This window comes from Myotis lucifugus, unplaced genomic scaffold (assembly GCF_000147115.1).
Source record: "Myotis lucifugus unplaced genomic scaffold, Myoluc2.0 scaffold_12, whole genome shotgun sequence".
Lineage (NCBI taxonomy): Eukaryota > Metazoa > Chordata > Mammalia > Chiroptera > Vespertilionidae > Myotis > Myotis lucifugus.
In genome coordinates this window covers 6,609,581-6,633,830 of record NW_005871060.1, presented here as the reverse complement: position 1 = coordinate 6,633,830, position 24,250 = coordinate 6,609,581, and the positions used below count along the sequence as shown (strand labels likewise).

At 38.1% G+C, this 24,250-nt stretch overlaps 1 protein-coding gene across 6 annotated transcripts in view; it reads right to left on the bottom strand.

Annotated features, from left to right (window-relative positions):
* The window catches only part of ARHGAP24 (Rho GTPase activating protein 24), a 504,222-nt gene that overhangs the window by 435,922 nt on the left and 44,050 nt on the right, over positions 1-24,250 (bottom strand). For 2 of the 6 annotated variants that reach the window (XM_023750394.1, XM_006084575.3), the window contains exon 1: positions 16,630-17,020. The exons of 1 other annotated variant lie outside the window; for it this stretch is intronic. The gene's annotated coding sequence lies outside the window, so the exon portion shown is untranslated. Of the gene's footprint in view, positions 1-16,629; positions 17,021-17,222; positions 17,281-24,250 lie in introns of those variants that run through there. 3 more of the 6 variants (XM_014452035.2, XM_023750393.1, XM_023750396.1) reach the window with 3 other exon arrangements.

Below are 24,250 nucleotides of genomic sequence, written 5' to 3'. Positions count from 1 at the left end.
ATATCGTTTCCATGGGGCTTTACATTTTCCTAATTGTGGGCTGCATATTTGCCCAAATTCCACAAGAACCTGAAAATATATTAGAAATAGGAGGCTTCCTTTTCATGTTGGTAGCAATACAGATATAGAAATTAGTGTATAAAAAAATCACCTTGTGTCCTAACTGGTTTGGCTCAGTGGATAGAGTGTTGGCCTGCAGACTGAAGGGTCCCAGGTTCAATTCCAGTCAAGGGCATATACCTTGGTTTTGGGCACATCGCCAGTAGAGGGTGTTCAGGAGGCAGCTGATCTATGTTTCTCTCTCATCAATATTTCGCTCTCATCAATGTTTCTAACTCTCTATCCCACTCCCTTCCTCTCTGTAAAATAATGAATAAAATATATTTAAAAAAATATGTTTTGTAGGTTACCTGTCTAAGTATGTAAACATTCAAATCAAAATGACATCTACATAGCTTTCTATGTAGGCCATTGTGTTTTGACTCCATACTCTAAGGCTAAAGAAAAAAATAACTTTACACTAATATTGTCCTCTAGTTAGCAAATTTGTTTTTCATAGATATAAGGGTTAACAACTCTGAAAGTCTTTGAAGTGTAGTGAAGTCTTGAGGAAATAAGTAAATATATCATAAGAGAAAGGTGCTAAATTATTTTGTGAATGAGGGCAGCTAACAACCAGATCTTGATTTCTAAACATCATTTTTCAATAAAACAATTGCTGATTAGAAGGCTGGATCAGAAAAAGTACAAGATGAGCCTGGAGCATCTTCTGGAGCATCTCCAGAAAATATGGAGTGTTCTAAAAATGAGGATGAATGAGGAAAGGACACAGGTATCAATGTGAAGACTGGCCATATGACCAAATCTGGACAATTTGAGCAACAAAAAAATACCAGTTGTAATGTATTATAACTCACATATTAAAATAAATATCCATGAGTCCATACTGATATACATAAATAACTGAGTAAGTACATAAGTGAAGGAGAAGGGAAAGCTCATTCTTACCAATGAATTTTAACTAACAAATGTCAAAGGAATCCTATATCATAAAAGGCTAATATGCAAATTGTCCCCTCAGGAATCCAACCGACTGGGAGTTCGACCACTTGCTATAATGTGTACTGACCACCAGGGGCAGTGCGGAACAAAGGAAGGACCCAGTACTGAATCATATATATATCAGGTTCTGACCTATACATACATATGATAAAGTTTAATTTATAAATTAGACACAATAAGAGATTAACAACAATAAAATAGAACAATTTTAATAATATACTGGAATAAAGTTATGTAAATGTGGTCTCCCTCTCTGATAACCTATCTAATAATGGCGACAGCTACTAAGTGACTTTGTGGATAGCATATATAGCATGGATACGCTGGACAAAGGGGTGATTCAAGTCCTGGGCAGGATGGAGTAGGGTGGTGTGAGATTTCAAAACACCATTCAGAACAGCATGCAACTTAAAACTTATAAGTTATTTCTGGAATTTTCCATTTAATATTTTTAGACTATAGTTGACCATGGGTAACTAACCTTGAACAGCTAAATCACTGATAAGGAGGGATTACTGTACAACAGTTTGTTGAAGCGGTTGAGATAGTTAAAGTGGATTGTTTAGTGCATGGTTTTGTTCCATGTGAACAAAAACAGCAAGCAATGCAGTATATCCTGGAAGTGCCTAACTAAAGAAGAGAGCCAGAAAAACACCCTAAGTAATGATAATATGAAGGACTATGGGAAGAAAATAGGAAACTAATATGACAGGTTTTAGGTTGAAAAAGGAGATGAAGCAAAAAAAAGAAAGAAATGGAAAAGAAAAGAAAGAAAAAAGTGGTTAGAGAAAGGTTAGAAGCAAGACATTGTCCTTTAAAGAGGGAAGGACCTATTATTTTGAATTAGAACAAAAATGAGTGGGCTGTTGCTGTGGTGGCTAATTCAGAGCTGTCACTTGCTCAATACAGTTTCAAATTTATTAGAATTCAAACATGAAGCAGCTGAAACTTATACAGGAATTTAAGGTTAATTCTACTGAGATGTCATTATAGGCTCCCAGAAGCATTGGGGACTGTCATCACAGGACAAAGTTTTTGGTCTTCTGGTTGACAGTGTGCTCTGGCCAGTGCCTCTCATGAACCAAGAAGCAAGTGTAGATTCATAGCAAAAATCTGGATGAAAAACACTGGTTCCAAGAGCCCACTCAGCAAGTACCCAATCCACTCCAATCTCTCTTGGGACCCCTGCCCAAGAGGGTGTGAACAGGCTCCAGGAGTCCTGGAGATGCTGAGATAACAGTTAAGCTGAAACAAAGCCCACTGACTTAATATAAACAAGTGCAAAAGTCACACAAGTGGCAATAAACTGCAGAAGCAACCAGTTTCCATTACTTATTTTTGTTGTCAAATTTGGATCTCGTATTTAAAGTCAAACAAAAAATTAGCAGAAAAGATGAGAGAGAACAAAACTTTTTTTCTTAAAGTCTCACATTAAGTGGAAGAAACGTACCAAACTAGTCATCAGCAAACTAAAAAATAAACCATTATAAATTAAAAACTCATTAATTATGAAAAAGTTATCAAATTAAAATTAGTCTAAGAAAGCATTGTTTTATGTGATAAATTATAAGACATTTAATATCCTAATTTAATCAAAAGTTTGACAAGAATAGAGCAAAATAGGATAATAGATCAACCCAGAATATAAAGTTTTGTACTAATACTTATAAATACAACTCACTGATAAAAAAAAGTCAGCCATGCTTGAATACCATAAAAATGTTAAACTAAACAAATCTATTAATAAAAGTCATATTTGAGTCTGCAGAAGGAAGCACTTGTGTTGAAATACAAACAAAGATTTTAAAAATCTGATATCCAACATTATATCAGATGGTCTCAATAGGGAAATAATTCATTAATAAAATATACAATAATAAAGACTCCTTATTGTTGACACTATTACAGATGAGAGCTTTTATGAAATCATGCCACACAAGTTCTGTCTTGAATTTTTTTTTCAAATATGCTATCAAATACTAGTTAGTGACCACTTATCTGCCATAAACAAAAAGTACTACACTCATAGACCTGCAGAGGTAAATGAATCATTCTAATAGGAGCTGGGGCTGCCAGATTAATTAATAACTTTGCAGAAGCAGCCAGACAATCATTCTATGACTGAATTGTTTATCACAGTTTTTAACAGTCAAAAAATAATGGTCGTTCCCTGCCTCTGATTAAAATCAAATACAGAATCAAAATCAGTAGCTCAGAAAGCAGGCAGACTGGCAGGTGGACTGGTTCCTGTATGAATGCATTCTGAAGAGAATTCTCTAGAAACCTAACAATGGAATAATAGGAAGTTGCAAGGTAAAGACACTATCAACTCCAGAAAAAAACAAAACAAACAAACAAACAAACAAAAACAACAGTTAATATCTTTGTTTCAAATCAAAGGTCTGAGTTAAGATGAAACTAGCAGGCCAGAAGCCTTCCCTGCCTGCTCCCAAGTCTGTAAACTCGGTCCTAATTATTCTCGTTATAATTTATGAGTCAACATTGGTATCAGGAATCAATCTGGAATCTCTAAGCAGGCACAGGATCTGTTCCCTGACAACCTTGACAAGCTGCAACACCAGCTCTAATTCTCACTAGCAATTTCAGTGCATTCCACCTTAACATCACACAAGTATTTATTTATTTTCATTATCTCTTCCTCCCTCCCTCTCTCTGTCACCCCCGTCTCTTTCTCTAACCCTTTCTCTCCCTACTCTCTCCATCCCCATCCCCTCCAGACTCATGGTAATATGACCTTTACATATCATTTATTCGTTCTGAATTATTTTAGCATTTCACATTACTAATGCAGCTCATAAGTGATATTGCTTGGCATTTCCACAAAATAGTACAATATAATTTTATGTTACTTAATGGCTCTTTCTAAGACATTAAGAAAAATCTTTATTAAATCATACAAACAGAAAACAGCAGCAAAAAAAAAATACACCACTATTATCACTACTATGCATTTGGTCAGAGTATTTCTACTAAACAAACAAAAACAAACCCTCACAAGCCTCCAGTGTCCTCTTCTTGCTTGAAAATAAAGAGATTGGAAGCAGAGGCCCAGATGTGACACCACTGAGCGGCACACAAAGATCTCAAGGGAGTCCAAGCAGTTAGCATTCTCTCTATAGAACTCTCGTATTCTGAGATCACATCCCAGAACTGCCTGCACAGGTATGTGGAGCAGCATGCTCTGGCTTCCCGTAGCTCAGTGGCACACAGGTCTCACCTTGCTCCTGATGAAGAGTCGCCTCCACCAGCTGAGCCATGTACTCTATTTGTCCTCCCCCGTTTCCAAAAGGAGGCCCTCAGAGCCCTGCAGCCCCAGTCCTGGGCTCGGGTCAGGGAAGCTAAGGATACTCCCTGGAATGTTCCACAAATTAAACAGTAGAGGATGGGACCGCAAACAGAGAGATAATAAAAGCACCGCACAGAAAGAATTCTCGATTCTCAGCCTTACACGGCAGCTATGGTGAGCTGGAGCTGCTCTCCCCTCCTCCATTCTCTCTCTCACCTTTAATGATTATTTGACTCAAGGCAGAGCTGTAATCTCTTTAGAGATTAACCAGGTTTTTTTAATTTTTGTTTTTATTTTCTACATGAAATCTCTTAACTGTTAAAGACCATCGGGCTTGCTTACTTCTTTGTTTTTCAGGAATATGAACAGGAATAAGAGAACAACGTATAATTATAGTGTAGTTTGAAGACTAAATTGAATGAAAATCTATAGCACATTGACAACATTCACATTAAATGAGTTCAACACAATTAATATTACAAGAGATTAGCTTAAAATGTACCAAAAAACAGAAAGTGTTACAAGTTACACCTTGATTTTACTCTGGCATATTTTTCAGTTGCCTTCAGAGTTAATCCAGGCTCAGTAAAAATGCTTTTTAAAATGTTAATTACAGATTCACTCGCTCTACTCTCAGCCATAATTCCTTACCCAAACGATAGAACACAGAAAATCATGACTCTTTTTCAAGTTTGCCAGATGGTACTTAACTAATACCCTTCAAGTTGCAGACCACAGGAAGTAATTCATTATATGCATTGGATTCCTTATGCTAGCATTTGGTTTTAATTTTATTTTTTAAATTGTTTTATTTTTTAATTTTCTAGTTTTAATTTTTAATTGGTTTTCAATTTTTTTAGCTTTGTAAACTTCAATTTAATTAATTTTTTAAATAATTTTATTTTTAAATTGGGTTTAATTTAGCATCTGGGTTTGATTTTGGTTTAATTGTCTCAGAAAAAGGTAAACAGGGAAAAATCAATCACAGAAAATCTGTGTTCTGGGCTAATCACCTAAATCACTTTGGACTCATTTTCCATATTAAAAGATTGAGGTAAGATGGTTATACCTATTTTCTAAGTGGGCTTTTGTTCTGGGGTCTAATAAATTCATTCCGAGGGGAATGTAGCATGTAACCTCCAATTTGTTAATTGTGGAGGCCTTGCACAGGTAATAAACATGGAAGAATACCCAAAACATGTTCTTAATTCCATAATTTCAACCTTCTCCTGAAATCTAAATTTGTACCAAATGTATAGGAAAAGAAAAGTTACACAGGATTTCAATATCACCTCCTTTCCCTTCAGAGGTAGTTAAGGCCCAGATTCAACCAAGAAAGGAGCAGCAGGGGTTCCCTTTCACTCCTGGAAAATACAAGTTGGCTTTGGTTTGTTAGACAATTTTATCCATTCACCTTTTATACTCACACTAACTAAAAGCTGAATATAAGCAGTTATAAATACACACATTAACTAACCAAAAACTTGACAAATACACAGCGAAAGATGAGAGAAAAGTAATTTAAGGAACTGATCCTATGATTTACTAAGTGATTCCAAACAAAATTCATCTCCAATTTGAAAACATTACCTGGGTTCTTGAGACAGCCCTAGATGAGCCACTCTTGCTGACTGGGCTCTACTCTTACCTGACCCAGAACATATAAGGCCAAGCCAAGTGCAGAAGGAGGTCAGAGGAGGAACAGGAAATGCTCCTATCACTCATAATCATGCATAGAGCTAGCTGTTAAACAAGTGGTAGTTCTTATAGAGAATCAAATCTATGCATTTAGTGCCTTAATCGTGGTATTTATTTGAACACAAGAAATGTAAAATACGGTGGTCATCAGGAAACTAGTAACTTCATACTCAAAAGAACTATTTCTAGTATGCCTTCAAGTTATATTTGCACACTGTACTAACAGAGCTGAGATTTTGACTGCTTTTCTTACTGCTTAGTCAATATATAGTGCAGGGAGCTAGAGGCTGTTCTCTCCCATGCATCATAAACACCAGTTGTCATCTAAGAATAGATATTGTTTGCATTTGTGTTACTGAAACAGCAGAAAGTATAAGACTTCACTTCTAATTTCCCACAGAACTACAAAAAATGGAGTTGAAACTCTATCCTTTAACTTCATTAGCTAGTTTCTCAATGGGGATGTGCTTGGCATTTGGGGAGAGAAAATTCCTTGTAGAGAGGGACTGTCACCCACATTGCACTAATGCACCCCTGGGCACTAAATGCTAGTAGCTTCATCCAGTCATTGTGATGACTAAAAGCATCCTCAGGAATTTTCAAATGCCTCCTAATGAGTGGTCTACCCATGGCCCCAAACCCACAGCTGATGAAAACTAGTCCATTGGCAAATGAAACTTGTCAAGGAAAGGTCTAAACTTGTTCATGCACTCTATATGGCTTCCAGATCCTCATTCCTCTCTCAAGTCATACATCCTTTTTTAAGCCCTGTCACTGTATACACATAGCCACATTTCTATTAAAATTGCCCCACAAGAACACACTACCATTTAGCAACAGAGGCTTTTGTCAAGACTGGAACAATCTTAGGAAGGATCTACTCCAACCTCCTTATTTTACAGATAAGGAGCTTAACGTCCAGAAAAACTAAGTGATTTGCCTGAGTTCAGATGCTAATTAATACCAGAAGTAAAATCAGAGCACAGGCCCTCCTGACTGTTTTCCCTTTCCACTCTTCTCCCATCATAGAATGCAATGTAGAGAAAGATCTTTCAAACCATATCTCAAGCTACTGATTAAATAAGAAATTCTGCACGTAGTGAGCCAGCAAGTAGACTTTCTTACCTTGAAACACTTTTTTCCTGACACTGTCATCCTGAAAAATATTTTCACATACCACTAAGAAAAGTTCATGCATACCTACTGAAAAGCTGCTTTTTAGAAATCCAAGTGAATAGTATTTTTAATGGAAAAGAAAGTTTTCAATTCTTCTCTAGTGAATCTGGATGCTATATTTTCAAAGAGGATACTGAATTTATTTGGGTGACATTTGATTAATAAAATTACATAAGTTACAGGTATACAATTCTATAATACATCATCTGCATAATATATTTATGTTTACCACCCCAAGTCAAGTCTCCTTCCATCACCATTTATTTCCCCTTTATCGTTTTCTATCTTCCTTCTACCCCACCTTCCCCTCTGGTAATCACCATACTGTTGTCTATGTCTATGAGTTGTTTTTTTGCTTAATCCATCACCTTTTTCACCAAGTCCCCAACCCCCAGCCCTCTGATAGCTGTCAGTCTGTTCTCTTTATCTATGTCTGTTTCTATTTTGTTAGTTTATTTTGTTCAATGGATTCCAGATATAAGTGAAATCATGTGGTACTTGTCTTTCTCTAACTAGCTTATTTCACTTAGTATAATATTCTCCAGGCCCATCAAAGAAGATACTTTTAAGTCTTAAAATAAACACACCCTCCAACCAAAACATCAATTACAGCAGTAAATTACATTAAAAACAATAATGAACAAAGGCTAGTCAATGCAATAGTGCCTGTTTTCTCTTTAAAGTAATGGTATACAACCAATAAATATCAAACACATTCCCTGGTTTAAAATTCATGTCACTTCCATTTTTACCAAAATATTTTTTATCATCAGTATTAGTTGCACATTCATTAGATTGCAATATCATCTTGTCTGTATGTGCTTTTCAAAATAAATATCTGAATTAGTAAAATATTGAGTGCAGTTTTTTAATGCTTCTTGATTTAATTTCTAACTTTACAGCTGCTGAGGCATCTGGACTTATATCATTGAAATGTTTCAAATTGAACACAACTAGATATTCAAGGCTCAGGACTACTCACAAAGAATGTTAAGTTTTTATCTTGTAGTTCTAGAAGAAAGCACAGGATCTAACTACTCAGTGGCCTCCTACCTATAAACTAATTGATGTCTGGGGGGCTTACCCACCTGCACTATGAGCAGGCAGCATAGAAAAATAGGGGAAACAGCTACACAAAACCAAAGTTACACAACACAGGATAGCATTCTGTGGAGAAATAATTTTTTAGTCAGTCCAGTACATCATGTACTTTTAACCACTCACAAGTAATGTAATATACCCTTACCTAATTTTTTCCTGATTTCCAAACGCCACTTTGAATATGTAATTGTCCTCAATCACCTGGAGGCCTTGTTAAAACGCAAATGGCTGGCCTTGATGGGGCTTGGTAATGTGCCTTTCTAACAAGTTCATAGGTGAGAATAATGCTACTGGTTCTGGGACCACACCTCTAAAACTGCTACTTTAAAGCATTTTGAAAAGTACTTTTTTTTTACAGGTATCAATATCAGAAGTACTTTTACATTTTTACCCAGTGCGCACATGCACACACATACACACAGAAATTAAAACATTTGAAACAATTCTTACTTTTACTACATGTAATGAACCCTGATTTTTCTATTGTATTCCAGCCTCATTTATTCCTTTTTACTTAGAAACATTGATCATGAGCCACTAATTTGATTTCATGACTACTGATAGACCAAGATGTACAGCTTGAAAAATACTGCTCAGTACTCCCATGTTCTTCGTTTAATTTAATAATAGTAACTGTTTAAATACCAGGTGCCAGCTAACCTTCCAGTCTGTACATGCATTGCTCACTTCATAAATTAAAAACTCATAATAACACTATGAAGTAGGTTTTATTAAATGCCCATGTTCACAGAGAGAAAATGTGAGGATCAAGGTTAACGCAACTTGTCCAAGTTCACAATGTTTGTGCATATCAGAGCCTGGTTGGAACATAGGTCTAATTCCAAAACATAATGGTAAAGATTGCTCCCTTGAAATGAAATATATTACTTTTGAATCCCAGATCTACCATTTAGTGGCTGTGTGGTTTTGGTAAGTTACCAAGCCTCTCCAAGTTTCAGTTTTCCCACCTCTTAAAGAGAGATAATAATAGAGCCTGCTTATGTGGGAGTTGTGAGGATTATAGAAGATAACCCATGACAAGTGCTTGGCATAACTAGCACATCGTAAGGCCTTAATAATTGTTATTTATCATTAGAAAGAAACTGAATTATTAATGGCCATGTCATTCACTGCCTCCCTTATCTTGGCTTCTAGTTCCCAGTGATGTCTCTGGGTTTGCCTTTTCTTCTGCTTCCCTGGCTTCTAACATGTTATCCTATGACCTTGCCTCTGCCCTTCTCTCATCCATCCTCCTCTTGCAGCTCTATCTGCTGTGCAGGAGTGCTTGTGGCCTCCACCCATCTCAAGGCACCAAAGACAAGGTTCTCCCATGGAACCTGCCAAGTTAAATTTAACACCACAGATACATAAAATGTACTCCATGATGGAAGTATGAGTTTCATCAAAAAGTGAAGGTTCTAATCAGCAAAACAAAAAACGCAAGAAGGCTGGAGACTGGTATCCCCCAGATGAGTTTATATAAATTTATCAACATTGCACTTGACCATTTTACAATAACAAACCATCATGAAATACCAAAATCAAAATGGAACTCTGAAGGCAATACTAACATAGCTAAAGCCTCAGGTTAGGAAATTATGTGCAGCAAGATAACAGCAGGCTCTTTTGAATCCCCTGGCTCATCTTTTCTTGCTGGAAGTTCCTTCATATGGGAAATTTTAAAACCAGATACTCCAAAAACAAGCACAGATGACCCTCAAGGAAGATGGACAATTCTCTTCTCTGGGTATCTTTACAAACAGGATTGCAATGCACGCCAACAATTCCTGTGATAAATGCCCTTCCTTGAGAAAGTCTGGCTTTGAAATTTCTTTCCCTGTTGCTCATTTCATTTCTGTGTGCCCAGTGAGTACTGCCACCACTAACTCAGTTTTATCCCCTTCTCAGTTGCTATCCCCAACAAAACCACCCTCTCCTTCTATCTTTCAGCTTTCCCACATTGGGTCTCTAGTCCTCAGGCCAAGGACTACTATCCCTTTCTCATTCCTCTACCTCCACTGGTCACACACAGTGTTCCTGGAGCATATGTCTCCCTGTCTGGGAATTAAATAATGGGGATAGATCACAGAAGCCCCAGGGACCATACCCTTTCTGTGTACTTTTCACAGAAAATAAAATCTAGCCAGGCTGATCATTGGAGATTAATTCAGTTACGGGACTGTAGTAGCTGGAGTCTCTTTTCTCATAAGAGAATCTTCACGGTGGTAACCCATCCCCAGAACCCTAACTCAGGACAGGAATACTGTCACCTAAAAGAACCACAAGAGAAGTGGAAGACCAGTGCATGGAGATTAAGTTGAGACCAGGGTCTATACCCACAGAACACACAGATTATAATTCTCAGATTAATAACTAAAAAGAAGAAAGCATGTGAGGAAGGTCACACAGTAACAACAGCAGACTATTTGGCTTCAGGTAGAACCTCATTTTGACTCTCAACTCTGTATCACTTAGTAATTGCATTACCTTGGGTAAGCTTCTTTATCTCTCTGAGCCTCAACATTCTCATACAATAGGAATAATAGTATCTGAACTAGATAAAACATGGTTTACTTCTAGAATGACTAATTACTTCTAATTACTTCTGGAATTATAAGTAACATATGAAAAACAGCGCATGGAGTGCCTGGTACTTAATAGGTACTTAATTCACTAGAGCAGAGATTTTCCAACCTTTCTCATTTCATGGCATACATAAACTAATTACTAAAATTATGCAGTACACCAAAAATTATATTTTTTGCCAATCTGACAAAAAAAATTGGTATAATTTTGATTCATTCACACTGGGCAGCTACTGTTGGATTGGCTATTGTCATTTTCTTATTTGACAATCTAAGGGGAAAGAGGTCAGTGCTCCTGACTAAATAGTCAGGTATTACATGTTTTTAAAATTCCTGCGGCACGCTAGTTGAAAATTGTTGCATTAGAGTGATTATCATTATGAGAGTCTGTGAAACTCAAAGAGAGAGAAATTTTTCAGAACAAAAATGAGGCCGTTTCCCCAACTCTGCTTTGGGGAATTTGAAAAATTACTTTGTTTTTCTGAAGACTCAATTTGACAAGCATAAAACAGCCCTAACTACAGCTCTGTAAGCCTCAATTTATTAATAGGTTTCATTTGTAAGAAAAACAAGGCCCCCTTTTTTTTTTTTACTGTTTTTTCAGATATATCTCTAAGGTCAGTCTTCTATGCATTTGTGATATACATATTGAAAAGAATTAACATGTTTGGTCTTATAACACTTTCAAAGTAAACATGATTTTCCTTTTAAGGTTTTTCAAGAAATATAAAATTCTTGCCAAGGACATTTGATTTATCAGAGAATACAAAAACAGTACCTAGAATGTTTCAAGGAACCACTGAAAATGATCAGGAAAAAGTATTGGCTCTACAATACTAGCTTAAAACTAAAAAGTAGAACTTTACACATATTTAAGTACAAGTCTAAAAAAAGAGTTAAAAGAATACAAAATGAAGGTAATTCAACCTGTTTCCATAACGAATTGGAGCTAACTCATTTAAAAGGTATGGGTATGACAGGTACATGAAAGCAAGGCAAAGTATGTCAGAAAACCTTGACTAGGATGCAACTGAGCATCAAGTTTAGTTCAGCTTCTTGGATGACAAGCCAAAAATGAGGAAACCGATGATTTCTTAGTCTCTTTTTTCTAACCAAAGAAACACCACCAATTAACCAGAAGAGACATGCTTTTTAAAGCAATAAAAGCAAAGATGAATGTATGAAGATCATTATATATATAAGGAATATTGAAACACATAAAAATAAGTGACAACATAATAAGTGCACCCCATCTCTTATGTATTGACTTTCAGTAAAAAGTAGAGTATTATAGTAAAGCACAGTGTAATGAAGATAATGTAACAAAAATGTGTTGTAATATAATTAGGGTAGGGAAATTTGTGATCATGACAAAAATGGAGAGCATGGAAGGTTTAGAAAACTGTGTAGACTATTTCTCTCAAATATCAATGCTTGCTCTTCCAGTCTTCTCAAAGATATTATACTAGAGCAATTTGAGCTTAAGATACCTGACTAGAGCTGGAGACACAAGTAGTATGTATTCTTCATTGAAAAATTATCCAAATGCTAAACAGCAGGTATACAAGTGACAGAAGTATCACTGCTCAAATAAAGTACAACCCCCTTCTATATGTTAGGCAGCAGAAATAACTGTAGAGAAAACAGTTGTTATTGTTTTTTTCATAGAAACTTTGAATTTGCTTAAGTGCTTAAATGAGATGAAAAGAAAATCAATATAATAATGAATTGGTAGCATGAAAGAAGGTGGCCCTCTATATTTCCTCCTCTCCATCCTCCACATTCTCCTTTAATTAAATCCAGTTTCCCTCAAGCACTAGCACTCAAGATAATTATTAAATAGACAAAATTAGTATTTCTATTTTGTGTGATTAAGATTTTGCCCATTCCACAGGCAACAGCATCTCCCAATTTAACTCCATCATCGGTCCTCACAGCCAAATCCAGGACCTCCCATTGGGATTTGATAGATTACAGATTTTATAGTATAATGTAAAAAACAATTGTGGAAAATTTGTATCTATTATAACTGTTTCTTTTATCTTAAAGCTCGAGTATGTTTTGTGATTTCCAGAAGAAAAAGATGATTCCACAGTAGCTTTCTGTTATGTTTTGCTTTTGCTTTATAATTGCAAAACACAATATTTCATCTGTTATAGGAATTAAATAGGCATGTGGAGACTTGTGCTGAAATTTAGATATGTTTGTAGCATTGTTACTTTTGGAAAATAAAATGTAAGCTCAAATAGACATTTTTCAAATAAACTTTTGGGAAATAAGTATCTGCATAAAGTAGAGTCCACTAGTACTTTATTCATTCATGACTTTTCTTGCTCATTTATTTAGGAAACATTAACAGATGTCTACTATGTATTCAGGAACTGGGCTGGACACTAGGACACAGGTGGGTCCTCCTCCACCAACCCACCCATTAAGGAACTCACTGTAGTTAGTAAGGGAGGGAGATGAAAAAATTATTATTCAAAGTGTGTTCAAAACACCATGGAAATGGACAAGATGAAATGATTAATTCTTTCTGCAGGGAACTGGGTACATTCTACAAAAAGAAATTCCACTTGAAATAGACCATCAAGAATCAAGAGGGACTTTCCAAGAAGAGAGAATTCCAGGAGAATGAATATCCGTGAGCAAGAAATCAAAAGTGTGAACAGTGTGAGGGGCCCTTGATAGGAAGAGGAAGCTAAAAAGGCAGGCTTTAAAGAGCTTTTAGTCACAATGCTAAAGAGTTTAGAGTTAACATAGTTCATTGGGATCCACCAAAGATTTTAGAACAGGGACTTACACAATTAAATCTGCACTTTATATAGAGGAGTGGTAGCAGTGTCAGGGTAGGGTGAAGATGCTACTTAAAAGCATACATGTACACAATAACTTCCAAAAACTGAACATTCTCTGCCTCCATCACAATAAGCATTCCACTTCCAAATGCACCTTAACTTAGCTGCTAAACCACCATAATCTTGTAAAGTTTGAGTTCCTGTGGCAGAGACAGAGGTTTTACCACTGAGAGACTCAATATAAGGCTCCAACTCTTCACATGAAGAGCATTAACTTCATGACTGAGTTGACTACTTATAATTTTGTTTTTAAATACCTTTCTCTATTTAGGAGAAATTATAATCCTTTAGCCATGAATTTTGGAGCAAACAGGCATTTTTTAAAAAAAAATTTTTAATTTCTTCTGCTTTTTCCCTCAGTGTAGGATGAATGCTTCATATTCTTATTATCATCAACCTCCTTCCCACCCATGTGTAACCAATTGGATGGTGGTCCCTTCTACTGGGCTCCAAACTGAAGCTCCAGCCACAACCTCCGTCTTCTTTTTTCCAAAGCACATCTTTGCCAAAAATTGAAACATGACAGAAAAGAGGAATCAGCATTACTTAAGCCCAACTCATGGGAAAATAACCCTTTACCAATGGCCAGAAAATACCACAGAAGAATAATCATAGGTAACTAAGATGATCCAATGGCAAACACTAAGAACAGGAACCAATTGCAAAGCCTGGAATTTACAGCAGCACCACCAGCTTTCAGCCCGGAGAAACCAACCTGGGCACTAACAGAGCCAGAAAGAAAACACACTTCACTCCTTGGGCCATTGGGTCACAGCAAAATGACTCGGAGCAGTGTTTGTAAACATCTAGTAGGCTTTTGGCCAAGACAGCAATGCAATCAGAACCAAACCACTCAGTACCACCTGCTGCACATTCCTCACTCTTCCTGTCCCACCTCCCACTTCCCTTAACCCCTACCCTTCATCCTGGAGAGCCCGAGATCACATATTACATAAAATCGTGCCTGGATGAAAATTCTCAGAGCTCTGGCCATTACTATCCCAGGCAAAACCGAAAAGGCTTTCCCTGGGGACTTCAGCCAAGAACACTTTTCACTTTTACCCTTAAATCTATGCTCTTGTCTGGAAGGATGCATTGCTGTTCATTCTGCAGTGAATTGTTTTTTCTTAAGAACTTAATTCTTCCCCACTTACTCTCAGGTTTGTAGTTTCAAGATGGTTCAAATTCACAGTATATACTACAGCCCAAAGAGCATCACTAAGAAACCATCCCCCTCTCAAATCCAAACCCCTGAGATTAAGTAAGAAAACCAAGTAATGCAATTGAAAGCCAAGGACAGACTGACTTTCAACAGCCTTTCACATGTAGAAAGGATTATAGATTTTCTTTCCTTTTATCATGCTACCTGTGTACTCCTTACTCCAACTAAATTCCAGATCTAAAAACTCAGTCTATCCCTTCTTCCAGCAAGAGCATACCTCCCCTGGGGGGTAGGAAGATATTATTTATTTTTAACTTTTGTCAATTCTTTGACATTCAGCAATGAACCTAACAAGAAAAGATTTCTGGACTTGCTTCCTGAAGGTAGGCATTCAGGGAAGGCAAAGGGAGAACTGTAGTACTGGGCTCTCTTAGAAGTTCAAATATCCCGAGAGAAGAGGAAGTATTAAGAAATTTAAAGGGGAGAGAGAGATTTTAACAAGTCTTTTGTAGCTTAATACCTGTTTTCTAATATAGTAATTATGTGTGTTTTATGTTTTATGATGTCCAGTTTAATACCAACATCCATCCTTGCCCTTAAGGGTTGGTTTTACATTCTAATGAGAATCAGGGACTGGTTGAATTTAATCCATCTGTCCATCTTCTTCTCGGTAATTGAGTAAACCTCTTAACTCCACTGTAAATATCCCTGGATTCCAATTAATTTGTCTTACTTAGTAAACACAGCAGCACATATTGTTTTACTTATGGAAAAACAAGCCCTTTGTAACTTTTATATTTCAAATACCCAGCATGATATATTATTTCCTCTTTTTAGAAAGAGATGGAATAATGATGTCTTGCCAGGTGTTTTTTTTTTTTAAGAAAAAGAGTGACAAGATAAACTATGATGAAAGCATTACTTGGAGATTATGTTCTAATTCAAATGAATTAAAACAGATTACAAGGGAGTCTGGTCTCTCCATTACTAGTTGGTATTGAAAAGCTAAGGAATCCAGAGTAACATTCTCTCCCTTCCTATTTGGGGACTTAGAAAAGAAACGCAGTCTAAAGTATCCTTTTAATGAGAATATATTACATCTTGTCCTCAAGAGAGGATGGTTACTTCCTCAAAAGTTATGTTTGCAAACTCTAGACAAACCCTTTTGGGTGTCTTAAAACTCACCAACGATTCCCCAACGTTTTGTGTTTGCAATGAAAGTGTGTATGATTAAAGCCTACTTCTGTGTGTCTGTTATCCAGGAAAACTCTCACATAAGACACTAACGGAAACAGGCAGGGAGAACGGGAGGCTGGATAGTAAGAGGGCACTGCACTATGCAGGTTTTGTTTCCATTAGTTCTATCAATGTAAACACATACTACCAGCTTGCGCCGTTTTTATCCTTTTAAAAATAATTTTAAAAGGAGCATTGTTTCCCATCACGTGCACACACACACACACACACGCACACACACACACACACACACACACACACACACACACACACACACACACGAGCACCAGCACACACACACACGATCCTCCCTCGCCCTCGTGCCCCTCCCCCCTCCACTCCCCTGTCCCTGGCAGCTGTGCCGCAGCCCCCGCGCGCCCCCAAGGCCGCGTCCCAGCCTCCGGAGGTGGCTCCGGTGGGCACCCCAGTAGCCGCGTCACCTACCCTGCTCCTTGCGCACGACAGATGCTGGACGGAGGAAGGAAAAGGCTCCGAGGACCAGCCGAAAGAAAAGCAAAAGAGATAAAGGGGGTGGGACGGCTCCTTTACTTCCCACAAGAAGTGTTGCGCGCCATGCACTTAGTTGCTCTGCAGCTGTGGTTTCGGAGGAAATTCTCGGGGCCGAGAAAGCTGCGGCTGGGGTGGAAAGTTGTGGGTGTTTTCCCCCCAGCTGCCTGCGCCTCGATCCTCTCCTGTCCCCGCCGCAGCCTTGACAGCTCCCGGGGCCTGGAAGACCCTCCGGAGCCCTGCGGGTTTCCACCGGGAGCTGGGCTGGGTTGCCACATGCACTTGAGAAATCCTAGCAGTTGCGCAAATCAAGAGTCCCAGAAGTTAGAAAGAGTGATTGTGTGTGAATGAGTAAATATACAGTACAAGAGGCTGGGACAACTGAGCGGGGCCAACCCACAGACGCAGCTCAGGGTTTCAGATTTCATTTGGCAACTGGCAGCTTCAGAAGATTCGAGCCCACTCAAGCCACTCTACTGGGGAGGCCGGGAGGAGCCCTTCGCTCCTGGAACGCCTCCCCGCTGTGTTACCTTGGAGCCTGTGTCCACCGGGATCACCCGGCAGAACCCGAGCCCGCGCTGCCTCGGTCTCTCCGCAGCTGCCATCACTCATTTCATTTCATGTGTAACACAGATATACTTTGATTGCGGATCTCAGGCTGTGGGTGCGTTTGAGAAGGATGGAAAATCCATGTCTGCTCACCTCCAGGAGCTCTGCATTTCTTTGACCAAACTCCACACACCGGTTTTACTTGCTTATCCTTTGCTCTCTGTGTAAAAGTCTTATTTCTCAATCAGATCTCCCTGGTTCCTTAAACCTGAATTCCTAGAAATGCTTATTGGATGCCTGCTAGTTAGATCCTCAGAGAAATTCTTCCTTGTCATGGTTTAAGAGCCCTCAGAATCACACAGTATGAAGGAAAGAGAATAAGTAAACATTTGAAGCCCTCTGTCTTCAATACCACCACCAACAATCTAATTTCAAATCTATATCTTACAGTATTGGTGACCTGGAATGCCAACTCAAATTGTTTCAAAAAGCTTTACAAAGCTCCCCGCTTCAGATTGTTTAGAAATCATTACCGGATTTCTTTAAGAAACAAAATAAGAGTGGCCTTGTTAGATATTGACAGTGATATGGAAAAGGAGCACAGATTTAAAAAGAAGAAGAAGAGCACACATTTAAATTTAGAAACACCAAAAATAAAAGTCTGAGTGGACACGAGATGTTTTCTTCTTTTTTATCTTCTTTCTCCGGTTTCTTGGAGTCTTCCTTCCTGGTGAACTGCCCCATCAAGCCTTTGGAAAAATGTGTACAGAATTCTTAGCCAGAAGCAACGTAGCTTATTTTCTAATTGGTAAGGAGTAAATGACCTTCATCAACTGATTGGGCTTAAAGTGTTCTAGCCGTTTTAGATGAAAGCTGGAAGACAATGAAATTAACCAAAATGAAACCTGCACAGATGGACTCAAAAGCCTTAGGAAGACAAGTGTTACTAGGTATGATGCTAGATGTCCACATTTTAAGAAAGACAAGGAACCTATCATGTCAGTATCCTATCTCAGGACCTAACAATTATTACTACAAGCAATGTAGACTCAAGACAATACAAAATTGACAGGGTGGTTAGATCCTTACTGGTAGTCCCTAATCCAAAAGATCAAGATATGCCTCTATGACACACCCTTGTGTCTAAGGCCTTCTTCTTCACATCTCCTGATTGTCAACCACCCTTTCCATTTGACATCACTTCATTGACGTGTGTGATGAAAGTGATTATCTTAAACTGGACTGTACAATCCTATATAAAAAAGCCTAATATGCTAAGTGTCCAACTGTTTGACCATTTGACCAGTCACTGTGACACGCACTGATCACTAGGGGGCAGACGCTCGGCCTGGCCTCGCAATCTTGGACCTCTCAGGGGATGTTGGAGAGCCGGTTTCGGCCCAATCCCCACAGGCCAGGCCAAGGGACCCCACCAGTGCACAAATCCATGCACCGGGCCTCTAGTTTAAGGATAAAAAGATTGTCATCTGGGGATTAAGCAGTAAGGAAGTATATCTATTAAGACAAGCCTCCTCTTGCCCTCCCACATTTCTTCAGAAAGAGAAGGGCCACTGTATTCCTTTCCTTGAAGCTCCTCAGGGATTTAGCAAAGATCTTTGTTACAAGAGAGAATAACCTAAAATAGAAACACGGGGTTGTTCATAGGACTCAGACTATGTTATCCCTCTCTTATTTGTGGACTAATTGGGGCTGGGAGATATTCCTCAACTTTAAAGGAGAAATAGGTTCTTAAACAAGAGACTTGAAAGATTCTAGCTAAAGGAGGATCTCAATGCGACTGATACAGACTCCAGGGAAGGGGTATCCGTCATTCAATTCCCAGGGTCTCTGATAAGAAATTGCCCAGGGCATCACTTAAGCTAAGTTTTACCAGTCAGTCAACTCAATTCTGAGTTTAGGTCAAATTCCAGCAATGTTTCCAGGGTAAGGACTAATTTTCCAGGATTCCAAAGTCATAGATATCCTCAGAAGAAGGGTCTACAGCAGTCAAGGGTTTGAGGAACCTCAGATTTACAAGGGGAATGTGTAATTCCTCCAGGACCAGATGGATTTCAGGGACCTAAAAATGAGGTAGGAGGAGGATGAAATGAAGGAAAAAGAAGAGGAGGAGGAGACCGAGGAAGAAGAGGAGTGAAAAATGATAATGGCTTCACTACACTTGGACAAATTGTTTGAGCATCAGCATTGCCAGAGACAAGGACGGAAAAGCAACCAGACATAGCCCCTTGGACATTGTTGTTCTCAGGCCACTTTGATTGGAATTCAGAGGGAACTCAGCAAGAGCTTGTACAATCACTTTGTCTAATATATTAAGTACATGGGTCAAATGGTGCTATTATACAAGTATGGATTAAAAATGTATTCTAATGTACTTCACTAATTTAAAAATTATAGTTTTCTACCAGATTCCTTGCCAGATTCTTTGCAGATCTTAGCATAGAGTAATATATTGTCATGTTACCCACTTTCTCATTAATATTAGATACTGGAGTTCTTTAATTATGTTTTCTTTTGAAAATACATAAATTCCTAAGAGGGCAAAAAACACAGTAACAAAACAGAATAGTGAAGAATTGCCAGAATCCTAACATTTCCTCCAGGCTCTCACCAACAATGCACAATTTGTGTGGGTACTGAAATATGCCAAGATCTGATTTCAGGATTAAGATAGAAGGCATCTCTACTGAAAAACATTTACATTTTTATTTTTATTTCCTGCTAGAAGTTTCTTTTTAAGAAAGTGCAGCTTTGTCTTAGCAAAAGAAGGTGGAGAGTGATTGGGGGGGTTTTGTGCCCATCCTCCCCCAACACTTTAGATTACATGATTCAGGGAAAGGGGATGTACTACTATACTGGGACCAAATCAATCCAGCTAAATCCCTGTGAGAAAGATAAGGAGACAAAGAGAAAAGCAGAGAAGGGCCACTATAGCCATGGATTCCTTCCTAACTCCATCAAAGGCCTGATAGCATCAGGAGTTTCAAAAATGAAGCATGTTCTGTGGCCATTTAGATCCTGAGTAGAACATAGCATCAACCATCACTATATTCTTATTCAATTGACATAGTGTGTTTTTTAAATCCTCACCTGAGGATATAATTTTTTTATTGAATTTTAAAGAAAATGGAAGGGAGAAAGAGAAACAGAGATATCGCTCTAAGAGAGACACACCGATGGGTTGCCTCCCCCACTCACCCCAACCTGGCCCATGATGTAGCCTGCAACCAAGGCACACGCCCTTGACCAGAATTGAACTTGGGACCCTTCAGTCTGAGGACTGACACTCTATCCACTGAGCCAAACTAGCTAGGGCCAATTGACATAGTTTTTTTTGGCAGTCCAAGTCACATTTCTTTTTTTTTCTTTTTTTAAAAATATATATTTTTATTGATTTCAGAGAGGAAGGGAGAGGAAGAGAGAGATAGAAACATCAATGATGAGAGAGAATCATTGATCGGCTGCCTCCTGCACGCCCCCTACTGGGGATCGAGCCCACAACATTTCATGTGCCCTTGACTGGAATCGAACCTGGGACCCTTCAGTCCGCAGGCTGATGCTCTAGCCACTGAACCAAACCAGCTAGGGCCCAAGTCACATTCCATCATCCCTTAGACCCCCAGAGTAGATGGTACAACAAAAAATCCACAATTAAATTTATTTTTGAAATTGCTGTTTTTTCTAATTACAAAATTAATGCATGTTCAACACGTGAAATGAGGAATCTACAAAGAAACATAAGAAATAAAAACTTGACATGTTCTTACCATTCAGAGATACTATTAGATTAAAATTAGACATAATTTGAACATGTCCAATTGTTTCTTCACTTGTTTATGTGCCTATCTTTTTATTTTTCAACCACAGTTTACATTCAATGCTACTGTGTACTAGTTTCAGATGTACAGCCTAGTGGCCAGAATATCATATATTCGACACATTGATCACCTGGTATTTCAAGTACCAGCCTCACAACACACATAATTATTGCAATATCATTGACTGTATTTCTTAGGCTGTACTCCACATCCCTTGACTATTTTGTAATTATCAATTAGTACTTGTTAACCCCTTTATGTTTTTCACCCAGCCCTCAAAACCCCTTTTACCTGGAAACCATCATTCAGTTCCATCTATAGGTGTGTTTCTATTTTCTTTATTTCATTCTATAGATCTTACATATAAGTAAAATCACATGGTATTTTTTCTTTCTCTGATTTATTTCACTTAGCATAACATCCTCTAGATCAGCGGTTCTCAGCCTTCTGGCCCTTTAAATACAGTTCCTCATGTTGTGACCCAACCATAAAATTATTTTCGTTGCTACTTCATAACTGTAATGTTGCTACTGTTATGAATCATAATGTAAATATCTGATATGCAGGATGGTCTTAGGTGACCCCTGTGAAAGGGTCGTTCGACTGCCAAAGGGGTCGCGACCCACAGGTTGAGAACCGCTGCTCTAGATACATCCATGCTGTCACAAATGGTAAGATTTCACTTTTTTTTTTTACGGCCAAATACTATTCCATTGTATATATGTACCACAGCTTTTATATGGACATGTCTATTAATGAGCACTAGGATTGTTTCCATATATTGACTATTGTAAATAGCACTGCAATGAGCATAGGGATGGATATCTTTTTTCAAATTAGTGTTTGGGTTTCTTTGGATATGTACCTAGAAGTAGCATTGCTGGGTCATGAGGCAGTTTCATTTTTAATTTTTTAAAATAAGTTTAAAATGATTTTAGAGAGAAAGAGGTAGGAAGAGGAGAAAGAGATATAGAGAACCATGGATTGGCTACCTCTCACACGCCCTCTACTGGGGATCAATCCTGCAACCCAGGCAAATGCCCTGACCAGGAATTGAACAGATTACTTTTCCATGAATGAGATGACGCTCAACCAACTGAGTCACACCAGCCAGAGCTCATTTTTAATTTTTTGAGGAACCTCCATACTGTTTTCCACTGTGGTTGCACCAGTCTGCATCCCCACCAACAGTGCAGGAGGGTTCCTTTTTCTCAATAACCTCCCCAACACTTGTTAGTTGATTTACCAATGGTAGATATTGTACCAATATTGCATCCCAGGAATGAATCCCACTTGATCATGGTGTGAGATTTTTAATGTATTGCTGAAATCAGTTTGCTAACATTTTGTAAAAGATTTTTGTACTTATGTTCATCAGGGATATCGGCCCATAATTTTCTTTCTTACTAGTGTCTGATTTTGAAATCAGGATAATGATTGTCTTGTAAAATGAGCTTGGGAGTCTTCCCCTCTTCTTGAATTTTTTGGAATAGTTTGAGAAGAATAGGTGTTACTTCTTTAAATGTTTGGTAAAATTTACCCGTGAAGCCATTTAGTCCAGGACTTTTGTTTGTTGCGAGTTTTTTGTTTGTTTGTTTTTATTACTGCTTTGATTTCATTAATTGTAATCAGTCTGTTCAGATTTTCTGTTTTTTCTTGATTCAGTTTTGGAAGATTGTATGCTTCTAGAAATTTATACATTTCTTTCAGATTGTCCAATTTTTTGGCATCTAGTGGTTTGTAGTATTTTCTTATAATGGTAATCCTTTGTATTTTTGTGGTGTCAGTTTTACTTCTCCTCTTTCATTTCTGAGTTTATTTATTTGGATCCTCTTTCTTTTTTTCTTATGAATCTGGTTAAAGGTTTTTCAATCTTATTTATCTTTTCAAAGAACCATCTCTTGGTTTCATTGATCTTTTGTTTTGTCTTTTTAGACTCTATTTCATTGATTTCTCTCTTATCTGTATTCTGCTCACTTTGGGCTTTGTTTGTTCTTCTTTCTCTAGTTACTTTAGGTATAAGGTTGGGTTGTTTATTTGAGATTTTTCTTGTAATAGTAATTAATTTCCTTCTTAGGACTGCTTTCACTGTGTCCCATAGATTTGAAATTGTTGTGTTTTCATTTTCATTTGTCCAGAATATCTTTTGATTTCTTCCTTGATCTCATTTTTTAACCCATTTATAGTTTAGTGACATATTATTTAGCCTTCATGTGTTTGTGTGTGATTTATTCACTTTTTTTTCTTATAATTGATATCTAGTTTTATCATGATGTGTTCAGAGGAGATGCTTGATATGATTTCAATCTTTTTAAGTTTATTGAGATTTGTTTTGGGCCCCAACATGTGATCTGTACTGCAAAATGTTCCATGTGCACTTGAAAAGAATGTATGCCGCTGCTTTGGGGAAAAATGCTCTAAAAATATCAATAAGTCCATTTGGGCTAGAGTGTCATTTAAGGCTGCTCTCTCCTTATTGATTTTCTTTCTGGAAGATCCATCCATTAATGTCAATGGGGTGTCAAAGTTCCCTATGATGACTGTATTACTATCTATCTCTCCCTTTATATCCATCAAGATTTGCATTATATATTGAGGTGCTTCTATGTTGGGTACATATAAAACCATTACAAAGGTTATATACTCTTATTGAATTGATCCCTTTATTATTACATAATGTCCTTCTTTGTGTCTTATTATAGCCTTTGTTTTAAGGTCTATTTTCTCTTATATAAGTATTGCTACCCCAGCTTTTTTTCTCTCTCCTATGTTCTGAGGCCAGCCACCAGGTGTGTTGGTCCTGGGGCCTCTTAAAGGGAACTCTGACCCAGGTCAATGTCAGAAGCTGCCTGTGATCAGCACCAGTTCTCAGACTAGGACATTCAGTAACATCTCAGGGTACACCAAGGCCAGCTGCTACCTGCCTGGGGCCTACAGACTTGCAGTGGGGCAGGACCTCAGGGGGTCGTCACAGTGGGGCCAGTAGAGTTCATCAGGTTAAAGCAGGTTGAGACTTGGTCCTGTGGAGGGAGGGTTCTGCACAGGAATGGTGGCACCTGTTGTGAGTTTATCAGGAAAGACTGCAACGTGGGTCCCAGCTGTCCACCAGCAGATCCTCTGCTGGGCACTGAGAGCAAGCTTGGCAAGATGAGACTTCAGGGAGTCAGCAGGGA